This window comes from Zootermopsis nevadensis, unplaced genomic scaffold (genome assembly GCF_977971745.1).
Source record: "Zootermopsis nevadensis isolate Lab colony 2312 unplaced genomic scaffold, Znev_1.0 Znev_ptg000021l, whole genome shotgun sequence".
Lineage (NCBI taxonomy): Eukaryota > Metazoa > Arthropoda > Insecta > Blattodea > Termopsidae > Zootermopsis > Zootermopsis nevadensis.
Window position 1 is genome coordinate 2,238,580 of NW_028259153.1, and position 20,235 is coordinate 2,258,814.

Here is a 20,235-nt window from a genome sequence, read left to right on the forward strand (position 1 = left end):
ACGTTTGTACGAGTTAGTAACACGTAAATCATATACAGATATCGCGTATGTGCAGAAGCAGGACCTATGTAATTTGAGAACATTTATTCTTTATAACGATACTGTAGTAATTACATATAGTGTAATATAAAATTAAATAAATATTTAATAAATTATTCTTCGTGTGACAACATATATACTTCCACACTGAAATATTCAATAGCATCATATTTAAGTGATAAGTCATTGGTGTACTTGCAATTACTGAAAGTATGTGTCCAATCAAATATCCTTGTAAAAAAATTTAATTAGGTATGAAAGTGAAACCCAGAATACAATATACTTCTTAAAGCGACGGAATCGAATTTTTGAGTGTTTAATAATTTACAATTAACCGTATCGAGCTCAAGGTGCCCTCACATGCGCACGTCATACGACTGCACTGCGCAACGTCTGCGCAGGTGCCTCAGTAACCTAACCTAACCTAACCTAACCTAACCCAAACCAACCAAAACGGTGTAATCCTGATCAGTGCAAAATACTTTCCTGCGCACGAATTTTGGAAAAAACAAATGGATGCTCAGAAGTTATTGAAATTTTGTATGGACGTCATGCCACAGGTACGTTAATGATATTCATACTCTATTATGTCTTATTGCTTTTTAGAAATTCGCACGAAGCCATCAAAGTCGTGAGGTGGAGGATGCGCAAAGTCGGCCACGACCACTTATCAATAATGATATTACGCGCTCACACAACAACCATATAACACAAATAGTGCTTATATGCGTGTAATACATCATAACAAGTCTAAAATTACATAATGTTTACACAAAAATTCTTTCTTGCAAAATTGATGCAATGTAGATTTTGACGCAAATACGTATCAGATTCATGCGTAATGATGACCCATTCTAACTCACTATAAATAAGTATCATGTAACGAAAGAAATGAAATAAACATACGTGAATGATAGTACGTCATTAATTAATATAAAACGCCTCACAAAAAAATTGAATATAAATCTCTGGTACATTAATTACAATGCTTGGTGGTCTCGGTATTGATGGCGCACGTCAAACTTGTGGTAACATATTGGTGTCCTATGTCAAATGTCAAAAAAATACATCGAAAATATTGTTACACATTTACTCGAGGACACGACGTACAAACACAAAGACGCTGTCTACCGGAGAAATACGGAACCAAAGATATGACGTGCCATCTGTGAAGACTTCAATGGAAAGAACTCAAAACTTTCGAATGGCATCGAGGACCAATCAGAAGTCAGTCAGTACAGATTTTGTCTTGGAACAGTCGGCTGGTGCCGGTTGTATACTCTCCATTAAACTACTGTTGGAATTACTTGATTTCGGCCGCTCAGTGTCAACGTAACTTTGTGCTCTAGAAATAGAGTTCTTCGGGACCATTAACAAGATTAATTACCACCGTTCAATCACGTATTAACGGGTGCTAAATGCAGTGAATCTCAGTGTAAGGATGTCTTCTCCCTGACGTGTGAGAATAGAAACAAGTGAACACCAATTCAACATAACATGCAAGAATATGTGCGGTTCGCCACATTGAGATATACGACTTCAATGAAAGGACATTTGCATGCCATGTGTACTCATTAAAGACGTTTGTACGAGTTAGTAACATGTAAATCATATACAGATATCGCGTATGTGCAGAAGCTGGACCTATGTAATTTGAGAACATTTATTCTTTATAACGATACTGTAGTAATTACATATAGTGTAATATAAAATTAAACAAATATTTAATAAATTATTCTTCGTGTGACAACATATATACTTCCACAATGAAATATTCAATAGTATCATACTTGAGAGATAAGTCATTGGTGTACTTGCAATTACTGAAAGTATGTGTCCAATCAAATATACTTGTAAAAGAATTTAATTAGGTATGAAAGTGAAGCCCAGTATATAATATGCTTCTTAAAGCGACGGAATCGAATTTTTGAGTGTTTAATAATTTACAATTAACCGTATCGAGCTCAAGGTACCCTCACATGCGCACGTCATACGACTGCACTGCGCAACAACGTCTGCGCAGGTGCCTCACTAACCTAACCTAACCCAAACCAACCTAAACGGTGTAATCCGGATCAGTGCAAAATAGTTTCCTGCGCACGAATTTTGGAAAAAACCAATGGATGCTCAGAAATTATTGAAATTTTGTATGGACGTCATGCCACAGGTAAGTTAATGATATTCATACTCTATTATGTCTTATTGCTTTTTAGAAATTCGCACGAAGCCATCAAAGTCGTGAGGTGGAGGATGCGCAAAGTGGGCCACGACCACTTATCAATAATGATATTACACGCTCACACAATCCCCATATAACACAAATAGTGCTTATATTCGAGTAATACATCATAGCACGTCTAAAATTACATAATGTTTCCACAAGAATTATTTCTTGCAAAATTGATGCAGTGTAGATGTTGACGCAAACACGTAGCAGATTCATGCGTAACGATGACCCAATCTAACTCACTATAATTAAGTATCATGTAACGAAAAAATTGGAATAAACATACGTGACAGATAGTACGTCATTTATTAATATAAATAGCCTCACAAAAAAAATTGAATATAAATCTCTGGTACATTAATTGCAATGCTTGGTGGGCGCGGAATTCGTGGCGCACGTCAAACTTGTGGTAACATATCGGTGTCCTATGTCAAATGTCAAAAAAATATATCGAAAACATTGCCGCACATTAACTCGAGGACACAAAGTACAAACAGAAAGACGCAGTCTATCGGAGAAATACGGAACCAACGATATGACGTGCCATCTGTGAAGACTTCAATGGAAAGAAATCAATACTTTCGAATGGCATCGAGGACCAATCAGAAGTCAGTCAGTACAGATTTTGTCTTTGGAACAGTCGGCTGGTCACGGTTGAATACTCTCCATTAAACCACGGTTGGATATATTTGATTTCGGTCGCTCAGTATCAACGTAACATTGTGCTCTAGAAATAGATTTCTTCGGGACCATTAACAAGATGAATTACCATCGTTCAATCACGTATTAACGGGTGCTACTTGCAGTGGATCTCAGTGTAAGGATGTCTTCTCCCTGACGTGTGAGAATAGAAACAAGTGAACACCAATTCAACATAACATGCAAGAATATGTGCGGTTCGCCACATTGAGATATACGACTTCAGTGAAAGGACATTTGCATGCCATGTGTACTCAGTAAAGACGTTTGTACGAGTTAGTAACACGTAAATCATATACAGATATCGCGTATGTGCAGAAGCTGGACCTATGTAATTTGAGAACATTTATTCTTTATAACGATGACTGGGGTTACTGTGGTAATTACATGTAGTGTAATATAAAATTAAATAAATATTTAATAAATTATTCTTCGTGTGACAACATATATACTTCCACAATGAAACATTCAATAGCATCATATTTAAGTGATAAGTCATTGGTGTACTTGCAATTACTGAAAGTATATGTCCAATAAAATATCCTTGTAAAAAATTTAATTTGGTATGAAAGTGAAGCCCAGAATATAATATACTTCTTAAGGTGGCGGAATCGAATTTTTGAGTGTTTAATAATTTACAATTAAGCATATCGAGCTCAAGGTGCCCACACATGCGCAAGTCATACGACTGCACTGCGCAACAACGTCTGCGCAGGTGCCTCACTAACCTAACCTAACCTAACATAACCTAACCTAACCCAAACCAACCAAGACAGGGTAATCAAGATCAGTGCAAAGCGGCTTCATGCGCACGAATTTTTGAAAAATCGAATGGATGCTCAGAAATTGTTGAAATTTTGTATGGACGTCATGCCACAGGTAAGTTAATGATATTCATATCGCTTTTTATAAATTCACACTAAGGTATCAAAATCCCGAGGTGGAAGAAACGCGAAATCGGCCACGATCACCAACATCCGACTTTATCAACACAAGATTGTTCTATAATTTAAGAACATTGAAATATTGGAGTTTTTAATTTCCCGCTATCGATAACAGAACTCATACGATGCCGTAACCTAGACAAGTTGCACACGTCACTGCGCATCACCTTCTGCGCAGATGCCCCATTGTCCTAACCTAACTCAACCCTATAGCGGTAATCTGCGTCAGCTGAGCATTACGATCTGTGCACGAATTTTCGAAAAAACCATGGATGGTCGGAAATTGCTGAAGTTTTGTATGGACGTCGTGCCACAGGTAAGTAATAAAATTTCATACTCTTTAGTGTCACAACACTTGGAATAAATTCACACGAAGGTATCAAAGTCCCGAGGTGGAAGAAACGCGAAATCGGCAACGATCACCAACATCCGACTTTATCAACAAGGAATTATGTACAAAAACGTTTCTTTATGTTTTCTAACTGGTGCCTATACGTGCATAGATACGACATAAGACTAAAAAATGCACAAAATAAGTGTAGAATTATTTTTATGGCGAAGAAACTGATAGTGACTAAGGTTATGTAAGCGCGTTGTCAATTAATACGTAAGGATTCGCGCACAGAAATCACCATACGTAAATAACGGGATTAAAATTTAATTCAAACACATTCAAGTGACGGAAATTAGGAAAAAACAACAAATAAATGTGCAATATCAAAAACCATTTCGAAAATTATGCAATTCTTCGTACGCATTGATGGCTGCATGTGAAAAAAGACTTTCCGAATTAGGCTGGTGATGACGTGCTGCTGCAGTCAGGTAAATCAATAACCCTTCTACGTAGCGATTGGCCGACAGCAGAGCTCACAAATTTACGAACTTTAACGAAGAGAAAACTAAACAGAAAATGACGTGGTTCCATTCGATTGGACAGACCTGTACATCGGCTTTCAAATACGTGAGATTGATGTCAGCCCCGCAAGTCAAAGTCAGTCGTTATTGATTTTCGTCGAGATGCAGTGGTGCAGTCTCCGTGATTCAATGTTTCCCTTGGAATTTAGCTAAGACATATTCACCTTCTTAAGTTCAAGCTTTCGGACGTTAGTACTCAAACAAATGCGTTCATCGGGATAATTAGCAACATTTATATCCTGCGATGCATATTAAACTACTGTGTGCTTCGTACAGAGAAGACGAGAGGACGTTCTCCTTCCAGTGTCGTATGCAAGATGGAGCCAAGTACAAAATTACACTTACGGTCTGATGTACGTGAACGTGTGAATTGCCGAGATGTGTCATTAAACTCCGGGAATTAACTTTCGACATTACACGTGAGCACAAAAGAGGCGAGAGTTTCTTATGGTGACAGCCAAATAAATTCCAGATGTACCTGATTTACTGAAGTTGGACGTGTCTAAATGTAACGTGTGTGTGCATATGTATACATATATATTTCTGACAATCCGGATCTTTGTAATATCTCGATACATTTTAAAATAAAATTTTGACATGTGTATTAATGATTCCTAAGCGTAAGCAGACTACAAATGCAATTCAACAACTACCAATGCGTAAAAACATACACAAGTGACGTGAGCTAATAGTCTTTCGAGGTCAACAATAAGGTAACCAATGTAAAATCTTTGAAGTGTAAAGCTATGGTAGTAACTCAAACAACAAGATTGTTCTATAATTTGAGAACATTGAAATATTCGTGTTTTTAATTTACCGCAATCGATAATAGAACTCATACGATGATGTAACCTAGACACCTTCTGTGCAGATGCCCCATTAACCTAACCTAAACTAACTCAACTCTACAGCGATAATCTGTGTCAGCTGAACATGACTACGTGCGCACGAATTTTCGAAATAGACCATTGATGGTCGGAGATTGCTGAAATTGTGTATGGTCGTCGTGCCACATGGTGAAATATGGTTAAAATGATTATACAAAATTTATGTGGCTTCATAACCAAGGATTTGCACATAAAATTATTTTGTGTAAATACATATGTTAAGAATGAATCAGTATATATGTAAGGGAATAATTTTTGGTCCTAAAGGAAATAATGCAACATAACAAAATTTTGGGAATAACATATTTTGTGTCTACAAGCTTCTTCCAGTCTACATGGCATAACAACCTATAAAACAGTCATTTGAACCTGAAATCAACCAATAAAGCACACTCACCCTGTGCTGCATCAGCCTGTTCCTTTGCGACTACTAGCGAGCCTTTCAGAAATTGACTGCTAGCTGTTATTCTTGAGACAACAAATCCAGTTAACGGACAGAATCATGGAAGTACGAGCGAAGCTGAAGCAAGTCTTGAGGTGTGATGTCCGACACGGATCCTGATGCAAGTAGTTTCTCACGTTCTAGAGCATCAGCAGCTCTAAAATCACCAATCATATTATAATGCTTCACTACATTTTTATCCAATACCACATAAAATTTTTAATTTATTTTTCTGCCTAAGAAACATGGATTCAAGATTCCTGTTAATAACTACAAAAATCCACGATCAATACAAATATAAAGAAAATATATACACTGAAAAAGGCAGCCAGCACACACTGAACCAATTTTGTATTACTAATTTTCAATTCGTACAATATTTCATCCGTTTGCATAATATTTACCTATATGAAATTAATTCAAATATTTCAAATCAAATTCTTTAAAATGATCTCAAAACTTCCATTTGGTTACATAACATATACAGTCCAATGAGTGGTTTTGATTATCCTCTGGTAGCATTCCACAAGTGTCATTGAGAGAAAAGGACATTCTGAAGAAAGGTTCCACTAGCAGAGTGAATCAGATAATATACTGAATGACATTTTGGTGAATGATAAAATGATTACAGACCCAACAACATTTGACTTACCTGTTTCATCATTGTGAAGCCACAATTATAAGCTCCATGATCCAGTATTAAAAACCTGCAGTGTATTTATTAATCAGACATACTTCGCAAACTCTATTGCAATTTATGATGTTTCAGCTGTATTTTTGGTTATTAGCCATTGAAGGAAGAACTAAATTAATGAAGATTTCTCACTTCTGGGTTGTTGCGCTGTGTAGTCTGGTCGATGTTTACCAACGTTTCAGAGGTCATACTGCCTCCATCATCAGGGCGATGAGTATGAAGATTTCTGTCTTCTGGGTTGTTGCGCTGTGTAGTCTGGTCGATGTCAACCAACGTTTCAGAGGTCATACTGCCTCCAATTCATCACCCTGATGACGGAGGCAGTATGACCTCAGAAACGTTGGTTAACATCGACCAGACTACACAGCGCAACAACCCAGAAGACGGAAATCTTCATACTCTGGTGACGGAGGCAGTATGACCTCTGAAACGTTGATAAACATCGAGCAGACTACACAGCGCAAGAACCCAGAAGACAGCAATCTTCATACTCATCGCCCTGATGACGGAGGCAGTATGACCTCTGAAACGTTGTTTAACATCGACCAGACTACACAGCGCAACAACCCAGAAGACAGCAATCTTCATACTCATCGCCCTGATGACGGAGGCAGTATGACCTCCGAAACATTGGTTAACATCGACCAGACTACACAGCGCAACAACCCAGAAGACAGAGATCTTCATACTCTGATGACGGAGGCAGTATGACCTCCGAAACATTGGTTAACATCGACCAGACTACACAGCGCAACAACCCAGAAGACAGAAATCTTCATACTCTGATGACGGAGGCAGTATGACCTCCGAAACCTTGGTTAACATCGACCAGACTACACAGCGCAACAACCCAGAAGACAGAAATCTTCATACTCTGATGACGGAGGCAGTATGACCTCCGAAACATTGGTTAACATCGACCAGACTACACAGCGCAACAACCCAGAAGACAGAAATCTTCATACTCTGATGACGGAGGCAGTATGACCTCCGAAACATTGGTTAACATCGACCAGACTACACAGCGCAACAACCCAGAAGACAGAAATCTTCATACTCTGATGACGGAGGCAGTATGACCTCCGAAACATTGGTTAACATCGACCAGACTACACAGCGCAACAACCCAGAAGACAGAAATCTTCATACTCTGATGACGGAGGCAGTATGACCTCCGAAACATTGGTTAACATCGACCAGACTACACAGCGCAATAACCCAGAAGACAGAAATCTTCATACTCACCGCTGTGAAAACCTCGAACCCTACAACTAAATTAATATTGATATATATATATATTTATTCTTCAAGTCTATACACAAACCATTTTAATATTGATGTTTAAAATTAAAATTGATATAAATAATTCGCGCTATTCATCGTTTTTCTCGATGTTACAATTTGCGCTATATATTACAACATGTTTCGATGTCTCAGCATCATCTTCAGGTTTATTTTTTAAAACTATTCAATATTTTTCAATGCACGCTTTTCGGTAATTGTAGATTGTAGGTTGTAGTTGTGGATGTTCCTTTTATCTTCTGATTCTCTGCATAATATGTGGCGTGTTTATATTATTTTGTTCATTATTTCTGTGAAATTATCAACAATATAATTAATATTATTCATACGTAAATGAGTTTGGACATCGTTATAAAAATTTTCATTAAGCAATATAGAAACATAATAACATACCAGGAGTTGGATGTGTCGTGTGTCCTCGGCTGGACAGGTCTGATCGGGTGAATGTCAGTTCACAGACTAGTTTGGTGTACTGAATGGGTCGTATATATAGGTAGCATGGTGTTATGGAGTTGGGTCAATAACCTGAATTGTGTTAAATATAGAGTTATTTAAATATGGGTTGTTGTCGTTTAGCGCAATATTTTGTTTATGTGTACGTTGTATATGGTATTTTTCTATGGTTTCTCTATGTCGTCTATTTTGTACAATCTTTATAATGTCCAATGTTTGTTCGATTCCCCCATATGTGTGCCCCGTGTTTAATATATGTTTTGCGTAAGCTGAGTGATCCTTATTATGTTTTATAGCTGTTACATGTTCTTTGTGTCTTCGTTTAAAGTTACGTCCTGTTTGGCCTATGTAGGTTAAAGGACAGTCTATGCATTTCAATCTATATACACCGGGTTGTTCGTATTGGTTTTTTGTGTCTAATGTTGTTTTTGTTTTAAAATGTTTTTTATTGTATTTTTTGTTCTGTATGCAACTTTTATATTTACGTATGAATAATATTAATTATATTGTTGATAATTTCACAGAAATAATGAACAAAATAATATAAACACGCCACATAATATGCAAAGAATCAGAAGATAAAAGGAACATCCACAACTACAACCTACAATCTACAATTACCGAAAAGCGTGCATTGAAAAATAAAAAATATTGAATAGTTTTAAAAAATAAACCTGAAGATGATGCTGAGACATCGAAACATGTTGTAATATATAGCGAAAATTGTAACATCGAGAAAAACGATGAATAGCGCGAATTATTTATATCAATTTTAATTTTAAACATCAATATTAAAATGGTTTGTGTATAGACTTGAAGAATAAATATATATATCAATTGAAAACACAAACATGACGCATCTAAACTATAAATTAATATTCCTTAGCAGCAACAAATAACATGGCAAGATATAAACAATTTCAGGACTGAAATTGCTGAAAAAAGAAGCTGGATGTTCCTCCATAATGCTGGTATCTACCTACATGTTAACAGACAGCATTACATCACAGAAGACCAACATCTTCACCACCATAAGAATGTCAAATCTGAAAATTGGAAGACTTATCATGCTGATGATGATTTAACTGCCTAAAATTCAAATGATATACCACTTGTAGCCCAAAGCAAGCTGACCGAGATTGTGAGGAGGAGGAGGTCTAAAGCATACAAACGACAGATTAACGACTCACAATTTCTGTAAGCAATTCCCTGGAATAGAGAAAACTTCCTTAAAATATGTAGATTCGGAGACCACTGTCAAAATGCTAGAACCGCTATGGCAAAACTGGACTACTTTTGGTTTAATATAAAAGATAAACGAATCTGTGATCATGGGCACTAAAACACACAAAGTGTTCTGTCCAATGTTCTGAAGATTAAAATTTATGCGATGCAACAAATCAAATTAGAGAGCCTGTGTAGATGACAAACGTAGATGGGAGGATAATCTCAGGCGGGATCTATGGGAGATAGGAGTTGAAGGAGACTGGATTTTGTTGGCCCAGGTCAGGGTCCGGTAGAGGGCTTTGGTTAATTCGGTGATGAACCTTCAGGTTCAGTAAGCCATCTAGTTAGTTAGTTAGTTAGTTAGTGTAGATGACAATGACAACTACACATAAGAATTACTGCTGACCAAATCACGATTAAAATATCTCAAAAGGACAACACTATATTGCTTTGAACTTCATACAATGCTAATTCAATACATTGACAATGCAATAGTAGTTATCAACATCAGATTTAAGGAGTATAATATCTGCTTAAATGTCACAGCAGTCCTTCCAGCTCCCAACCATTAAAGTGACTATAAGAAAAGTCACACCAAATAGTCCATCCATTTGTAAACTTTCTGAATGAGGAAATGCTAGCAATCACAGGTATCTGATTACTGTGACTCTCAACTAAGAATGATGGGTGGTTTTACTTCCTTGAATAAAATATTTAAATATTAAAGGTAATCAGCAAAGCATTCATACTTACAAACACAGGCAGTGGCATCCCACAACAAATTCCTAAGAAGTTCAAATACTTATATGAAACTGCTATAATGAATATTAATGAAAATTTGAGACACACCTAGAAAATTACACCATAAAATCTAAATACACAATTTCAAGGTCCTATTACAACTTTTTTACTCATACATACAGAAGATATGGTATTATATCCCAAAAAAACCAACTCATTCAATCCTTTCTCCCTCTGTCCTGTTAAAACCCAATACCGCTAACATAAAATATCACCACTGAATGTGATTCATACAGTTACATCTGTACACATTACAAAAACCTACTTCCTAAAGCTCCATTTTAATATATCCTCATATCTCTGCTGCTGTTACTTTCCAAGAGGCAAATCATTTTCCCACTAAAAATTGGCAATATGATGTGATAATTATAACATTACTACATACACTTGATGGTCTAATGAGCTGTTTTGTAGCGTAGCACTTAGAGTGTCAACATTTCAAATGAAAATATTACATATAATGGCTTGAGGTTACTCAGCACAGATTGGGAAATAAAACATGATATGACAACAGATTATGAACAAATCGACTATATTTGGGGCGTACCAATATAATTACGAGATGACTATGGAAAATTGTGTTTTCAAATGCCAACCACTCAATTTGCTTGTTTATTATTAGTTCAAATGCTTAAGCAGAGGTGAACGATCATCCAACCATATCGCCGGTCCGAAGCATGATGCCTCAGACCGCGCGGCTACGGCGCAGGACTAATGCAGGTATTAGCCAGTCAACATTCTACATGGTGATGTTTCCTCAAATGTTGCATGTGCAAACCTCAAACACTACGCGTACGACACATAAGTGTCACTCTGATGCCCGCACGAAGCACAGCAAGCACATAGCATGTCATGCTAGCCTCCTTCCCACCCTTCAGCCAGATGCCAAGTTAAATGATGCAAACAATACTAACATCATTCTGATAAACATTTTCACACATGAATAAGAAATTGTAAGTGGCACCAAAACAAATCTTGCACTGCTAGTTCAGTATCATAAGGCTTCACCTGGAAGATGAGTTAAAATGGAACTATGAAAAGGGGATTAAACTGCTTTATTAATATATAATAAATGTGTGGAATCAATTATAGTCACACTCGCTTAAGACATTTTCTTATTGAAGTGGTGTTCACAGACAGCAAGTGTTATTGCCTAAACATGCTTACCGACATTTATTATAACAAGCGTCTAAAATTGATACTGCTTACAAAGTCAAGTGGTTGTCAATATCAGCCAAACAAAACACTTCTAAGTGAACTCAGCAAGATTCAGCCAATCAAAAACATCCATTTATGATTGTTTCGTGCTCAATTTCCATTACTTACTGTGTTAAGCTAAGGTAAGCATTGTTCTACTGTAATATTTGTCTGCTTTACTTACCGATTCTTTACTATGTTTGTTAATTGTAACAATTTACCATGTTCTTATAATGTTTAATTGTCAAAAATTACCACATTTTTTAAGGTTAACTTACTATGTAGTCTTAGAACAAATTAGGCCTTCGTCCAGTATTTCCCCAATTTCACATAATGAAGGCTTTCATGAACAAATTAAATTCATTTTGTGCGGATAAACTATAATTAGAGTCTATCATATGCCAGAAAACATTAATATACATGAAGCCTTTAGTTTTAATTTCAGTTCCAAAAAGTGTTAAGATATTAACCCTTCACACACCATTTGAATTTCTGCATCTTGAAGCCAATTAATTCAAACACACTTTATCCTGAAACACACTGGCCCACAACCTTTTTTTATTATTAATTATTAACACACACATGCACACACAAACAGCACACCAATAAACCTCTAAATCACAAAGCATCCCAGGAACCCATGTCGGTTCTCTGCTGTTTTAAAAACCGCCCCCCCCCCCAAAGCAATTTTGGTCCGAAAATGGAGCAGACACTGCATGTCTGATCACCGAGCAGAGAATCCCCTCACGAGCCCCCCGACAACAGAGGAAAACTGGAGAGGACCAGGGTGCACTCTGGCGGGAAAATAAGGTTAAAAACAGGGTGACACACAGGCACGTAGAAGAGTACAGAGTGACAGGGAAGGAAACATAATGAATAAAGTTTCATTCTATGAAGGAGGGGGTGAAGGGGGGGGGGGGACATTAAAACTGAAGTTGGAATTATTAAATGAATTAGATGTCTTTTAGTACCAGAAATTATCTATAAACCACAACTTCTGCATACTATTTACGTGCCATATGCTGTCCCCAGTTGATATTCAGGAATTACGAGAGCAACCATTGGCCACGGAGCTCTAGCAAGCATTGAATATGCCACACCCAAGATACACTACAAACAAAACAAAACGTATGGTAATAAATTGTATAGCATCGACGAGGGGTCAATCGCCGACTGGGACAGATGATTTTTCCTCTAGCATGCCCAGTCCAGTTCTGGGGCCCACCTAGCCTCCTATCCAATGGGTACCAGGGTCCTTTCCTGTAGGTAAAGCATGGCCAGGGCGTGATGCTGACCACTCACCCCCATCTAGTGCTGAGGTCAAGAAAGGGAGGAGCTATACCTCCGCTTCCCCCAAGCGCCTACATGGCGTATGGTGGGACAGCTTTACTTATACTTAGCACGCTTTAAGAAGACTATATATTCATCTGGATTCCAGATGATGAAAATGCCACTTATTTGTTAATCGTTACTTTGTTGCAATAGGTACACTAGATAACACAACAGTCTAAATTTGATTATTCCAAATCAATAATCCCTCCTGCACAACTAACCCTGAAGGGACATTGAAAAAGCAGCCAACCTTTGACCTGGGATCAATGGCCTTTGAGCTACGACTTGTGGCAACACATGAACATTGGGTCGCATATGAGGATACCCACGTATACATCAATCGGAACATATAAAGTTTTCCTATCCACTGGAACGTAGAAGTAAATGTTCCATCTACATGGATATTGTACCTATCATGTTCAAATAATCCTTAATGTGAAATAAATATAAACCATGTCAATATGAAATTTCTGAATTGAAATCTCTGTAATGAACTCTACTCCTAGATTTAAAAATACTGCAAAATTCCAGTTTTATTGCTAAGTCAATAACAATAATAAAGATATTATTCTTACCATTGCAATATATGGATTGATGAAAGTGAAGGCAAGAAGTGCATGGCAGCCAATGGACACCAGAACTGAAAATCATACTCAAGAGTATATTCTTGCCAACTTTATCCACCAGAAGACCAAGGAGAGGTGATGCCACAGCTGATATTACGTATATATACAATACTGTTCACTGTGTTTGCATTGTCAGGTGTGAATTCTAACTTGCGCTCAAAAAATACCCTGCAAATAACATACAATAAAGTATAAGTTATTTGTATTTAGACTACTTTAAAAACTGCAATCTTTACAGTCTCAGCATCATTAAATTTGTAGTTTATTTAACGATGCTGTGAACAGCTCAAATTACATAGCAAACAGTGAGAGGATGATTAAGAATAAAGAGATGAAGAGGATGTGGGAGACGAATTTAAGGCACTACTTGATCAGCAAGACTGAGGAAAACCATAACCTATTCAGTCAGACCTCTGGGCCAAGATTTAAAACTGGGACCTCCTGGATGAAATGCAGAAGCATCTGATTCATGGCAAAGTACAGGTGAACTTATTCCTATGCCTAAATATCATAACACAAAGCATATGGGAGTACAAAGCTTCATGCAATCTTAATCATATAACTTAAAAGAGACGAGTGATCGACTTCATGCACTGGTCATATTGCCATATAGAAAAAGCATCATAATTCATTGGTTAGAAGTCTAGATGGCCCTCAGAGGCATTATGGAAGTAAATGTGAGGATAGAAAGCTAAGTCCCAAATGTAATTCAAACCCTAGATACCCAGTTAGTACAAAATTAAAAAACTAACCTACAAATTCTCTATGAAAATATTTTTGTATGCACATAATTACAAACACTGCACACATGTGAAACTTAGAGGCTTTATCTGACAATACCTGTGGTTAGAACATGTACTAATCAAAAAGATGAACAGAAATGGATCAGTAAACTATATAATTATTAATTCACAATTGTTGCTAGTCTCGTCATACAGACTAAAACATTTTAAGAGAAATTGACACACTGAGTTAGAACTTTTTGTCTTTTCCATCACAGGAAACATTTTCACAAATACATACTACTTCCTTGTTATAAATGTCACATGCTACGAGTATGTTTATGAACACACAGTTCATAAAAAAAAGAGAAGTAACAGACAATGCTCATAAGACCCCATAGCATGAAGTTAGTAACAAAGTTATTAATTTATTTTCGAGGGCAATGTCCAGTTACAAAGATAGTTATTAATGAAATCCTTATCCAAGGCCATCAGGGCAATTGTAGTTTTGAACACCCATAAGAGTAAATTTATTAATGAAATTATTTAGCTGGGACATATGAAATACAATCTTAAATGATGGAATACCTTACACCAATGAAGAAGAAATATGGGTCTGAGTATATATTATTCATGGTGTGGTATTACACCTACATTTTCTTATTAACTCCTAGTTTCATTCCAAGCGAGTCTTTTCCATTCTTACTACTTCAAATTTAACTACCAGAAATTCATCCATTACCTCTAAGTCTTTAATAGGCCCCTTACAAAGTCATAAAAAGATTCAAAATGTTATTATTTATGAATATGGCTCCACAGTTTTATGTTTATTGCTATAAATTCAAACAAAATAAGATTCAAATACCTATAATATACTAACATACTAACTACTCAGAAGAATCTATGGTGACTGTTCAAAAAATAGGAAAAAATTGCTGTTTTATGGAACAATCTCATAGAGGCATCAACCACCTCTGAAATACCAGTCAATTTCTTATACTTGCTACCATGAAATCTCAACAACAGAAATAAAAAATCATCAGTATGTATTTAGACAACATTTGCAACATCAGGAATGCAAAGAATAACATAGAAATAGACAGGGTATGTCCAACAACATACATGCAAAAATATGTTTAGTGAAATGAGCTCCTCTACCACCTTCCTTTTAAATGACTTGTGGACAAAAGTCTGTGGAATGCCCTTGGATAAGAAATTTAATGAATGCACAACCGTGGGTAAAATATCCTCACACCTCTACACATATCAATGCTACTACATTCTTTCAAATGCTGAAAGATGCCAACCAAATAAGGAACAGGAAACTTATATTTACAGGAAGACTACATGACAAATTTATTATGTTCAAATGAAATATTAACCTTTATCAACCGGGAATAGGGGATTTAAATGTCCACAGTACAAGGCTGCCAGCTGGACTCTAGCGTCAATAGTTTAGTAGTACGCTACTGCACTGAAGTGCACAATCAGCTGGACTTCACATAAATTGTGACACACAGTCAACAAAGGTTAATCAATGGAAAAATATGGTCTAGCAGAATATATCATTCAGACCAATGTGTACTTCAATCACTGTTCTTTGTGGATTCATGCCCTGACATCAAGTTTTTCACAAAGACAGTGAAAGCGGCTAATGCTGAGACTAAGGATGAGTGGAGCTTTATTTTTAAGTCCTTTACATACATTCATAGTATAGTGTTTAGTACTAAAATAGCTTACTTTTTATATTTTATATGTTTATGAATAACCCACTACACAAGTAGGTGTTCATATCCTGTACACATCAGCATGTCAAGTAGTATTAAAAATTATATTAAAATTGGCCGTCAATCACAATATAAGATAATTAAAAGATTAAAATATCATTTTTTCGTTCCGTATCGAGTACTCGATTTACATATGGAACATTTACGACATGTTTCGGCTATCATAGAGCCGTCATCAGGTGTTATGTTATAAACTTTTAATTTTTAATACTATTTAAATAAATCACAATATGACGCACTTACAATATCTTCTGTCAAGTAGTGTTTGGCTACAGACTAATATTTCCACCTCTTGATTACTAACAGTTCATAGCTGCTATCAATTCAGAGGGCAAAGAACAATCAAAACAAGCTGAGTAGGAAATAAATTCTGCTACAAAGAGCAAATCAGGTGAAGGAATTATATTTTCTGAATCGTTATTAAATTCTCCGTCCATTGTATAAAACAAACAAAACGAAACAACAGTCCTATTCAGTATTCGTACTATTTTAATGTATTAAATGCAACCGCCTACCACAGCAAGACAGAAGATGGGCTACACACGACAAATCACAGACCATAAATCACCTGTAACTGATAACCTCTATGACAAACCTGATCCACAGAAGTTCTGCAAAAGGAAACCTTTCTTGACTGTGCTACCATCTTCTGGTTGAGCGGAACTATTTCAGCTTCGGTAGCTCTGCTCAGTCGATAATAAGAATTACTACTACTACTACTACGCCTCATTTCTCGGGATTTTAACCTTGGGTTTAGGGTAGACTGTCGCGTCTGCAGCATGTACAAAGAATGTGACTATAAATCACATGGCAAGATAGCGTAGTCCTTCAATAGATCGTCACGTAAGAACCAAAATTTCTTCGCTGTGCACTAACGTAGGAAAACCAATACTTGTATTGGTGTTGGTGATACCTTGGTCATCTTTGTGATTAAGCTTTCTGTGATTTACTGAGGGCATGCGTAGTTTCTTGATGTTAGATGTTAGATTGTAGGAAGATGGTGATGAAATGATGAATTACTTACTGATGACCTTGGATAAGGATTTCATTAATAACTATCTTTGCCATCTGTGATGACCTCAACGGAAAGAAATCAATACTTTCGAATGGCATCGAGGACCAATCAGAAGTCAGTCAGTACTCTTTCTGTCTTCGAAGAGTCGGATGGTCCCGATTGAATAGTCCCCATTGAACTACGGTTTAGAATTACTAGATTTCGGTCGGTCAGTATCAACGTAATTTTGTGCTCTAGAAATAGAGTTCTTCGGGACCATTAACAAGATTAATTACCACCGTCAATCACGTATTAACGGATGCTACCTACAGTGAATCTCAGTGTAAGGATGTCTTCTCGGTGACGTGTGAGAATAGAAACAAGTGAAAGACCAATCTAACATAACATGCAAGAATATGTGCGGTTCGCCACATTGAGACATATGACTTCAGTGAAAGGACATTTGCATGCCATGTGTGCTCAGTAAAGACGTTCTTACGAGTTAGTAACACGTATATCATATACAGATATCGCGTATCTGCAGAAGCTGGACCTATGTAATTTGAGAACATTTATTCTTTATAACGATGGGTGGGGTCACTGTAGTAATTACATGTAGTGTAATATAAAATTAAATAAATATTTTAATAAATTATACGTGTGACAACATATGTACTTCCACAATTAAATATTCAATAACATCATATTTAAGTGATAAGTAATTGGTGTACTTGCAATTACTGAAAGTATGTGTACAAAAAAAAATATCCTTGTGAAAAAATTAAATTAGGTATGAAAGTGAAGCCCAGAATATAATATACTTTTTAAAGCGACGGAGTCGAATTCTTGAGTGTTTAATAATTTACAATTAACCATAACGTGCTCAACGTACCCTCACATGCGCACGTCATACGACTGCACTGCGCAACAACGTCTGCGCAGGTGCCCCACTAACCTAGCCTAACCTAACCTAACTTAACACAAACCAACCAAAACAGGGTAATCTCGATCAGTGCAAAATGGTTTCCTGCGCACGAATTTTGGAAAAAGCGAATGGATGCTCAGATATTATTGAAATTTTGTATGCACGTCATGCCACAGGTAAGTTAATGATATTCATACCTTATTATGTCTTATCGCTCTTTAGAAATTAGCAAGAAAGCATCAAAGTCGTAAGGTGGAGGATGCGCAAAGTCGGCCACGACCACTTACCAATAATGATATTACGCGCTCACACAATCCCCATATGATACAAATAGTGCTTATGTGCGTGTAATACATCATAACACGTCTAAAATTACATAATATTTCCACGAGAATTATTTCTTGCAAAACTGATGCAGTGTAGATGTTGACGCAAATACGTAGCAGATTCATGCGTAACGATGATCCAATCTAACTCACTATAAATAAGTATCATGTAACGAAAGAATCGGAATAAACATACGTTAATGATAGTACGTCATTTATTAATATAAATCGCCTCAAAAAAAACAGAATATAAATCTGTGGTACATTAATTGCAATGCTTGGTGGGCGCAGAATTCGTGGCGCACGTCAAACTTGTGGTAACATATTGGTGTCCTATGTCCAATGTCAACAAAATATATCAAAAGTATTGCCTCACATTTACTCGAGGACACGACGTACAAACACAAAGACGCAGTATATCGGAAAATTACGGAACCAAAGATAAGACGTGCCATCTGTGATGACCTCAATGGAAGGAAATCAATACTTTCGAATGGCATCGAGGACCAATCAGAAGTCAGTCACTACTGATTCTGTATTGGAACAGTCGCCTGGTCCCGATTGAAGAGTCGCCATTAAACTACGGTTGGAATTATTTGATTTCGGTCGTTCAGCTTCAACGTAATTTTGTGCTTTAGAAATAGAGTTCTTCGGGACCATTAACAAGGTTAATTACCACCCCTCAATCACGTATTAACGGATGGTACCTACAGTGAATCTCAGAGTAAGGATGTCTTCACGGTGACGTGTGAGAATAGAAACAAGTAATACACCAATCTAACATAACATGCAAGAATAAGTGCGGTTCCCAACATTGAGACATACGACACCAGTGAAAGGACATTTGCATGAAATGTGTGCTCAGTAAAGACGTTTTTACGAGTTAGTTACACGTATACCATATATAGATATCGCGTATCTGCAGAAGATGGACCTATGTAATTTGAGAACATTTATTCTTTATAACGATGGCTGGGGTCACTGTCGTAATTAAATGTAGTGTAAAATAAAATTAAATAAATATTTTAATAAATTCTACGTGTGACAACATATATACTTCCACAATGAAATATTCAACATCATATTTCAGTGATAAGTGATTTGTGTACTTGCAATTAATGAAAGTATGTGTCCAATAAAATATCTGTGTAAAAGAATTAAATTAGGTATGAAAGTGAAGCCCAGAATATAATATACTTTTTAAAGTCACGGAATCGAATTCTTGAGACTTTAATAATTTACCATTAACCATAACGAGCTCAAGGTGCCCATACATGCGCACGTCATACGACTGCTCTGCGCAACAACTTCTGCGCAGGTGCCCACTAACCTAACCTAACCTAACCTAACCTAACCCAAACCAACCAAAACAGGGTAATCTCGATCAGTGCAAAATTGTTTCCTGCGCACGAATTTTGGAAATAGCGAATGGATGCTCAGATATTATTGAAATTTTGTATGGACGTCATGCCACAGGTAAGTTAATGATATTCATACTCTATTATGTCTTATCGCTCTTTAGAAATTCGCAAGAAAGCATGAAAGTCGTGAGGTGGAGGATGCGCAAAGTCGGCCACGACCACTTATCAATAACGATATTACGCGCTCACACAATCCCCATATGATACAAATAGTGCTTATATGCGTGTAATATATCATAACACGTCTAAAATTACATGATATTTCCACGAGAATT

General features: G+C 36.7%; 1 long non-coding RNA gene across 6 annotated transcripts in view; it reads right to left on the reverse strand.

Moving 5' to 3' along the window:
• Positions 1 to 2,600: 2,600 nt before the first annotated feature.
• Positions 2,601 to 20,235, reverse strand: part of LOC110832119 (uncharacterized) — a 626,650-nt gene continuing 609,015 nt past the window's right edge. For 3 of the 6 annotated variants that reach the window (XR_015536085.1, XR_015536086.1, XR_015536087.1), the window contains exons 8-10: positions 13,735 to 13,953; positions 6,109 to 6,310; positions 2,601 to 3,100 (exon numbers count right to left, since the gene is read on the reverse strand). This is a non-coding gene — a long non-coding RNA (uncharacterized LOC110832119). Of the gene's footprint in view, positions 3,101 to 6,108; positions 6,311 to 10,764; positions 12,938 to 13,734; positions 13,954 to 20,235 lie in introns of those variants that run through there. The other 3 variants (XR_015536089.1, XR_015536088.1, XR_015536090.1) reach the window with 3 other exon arrangements.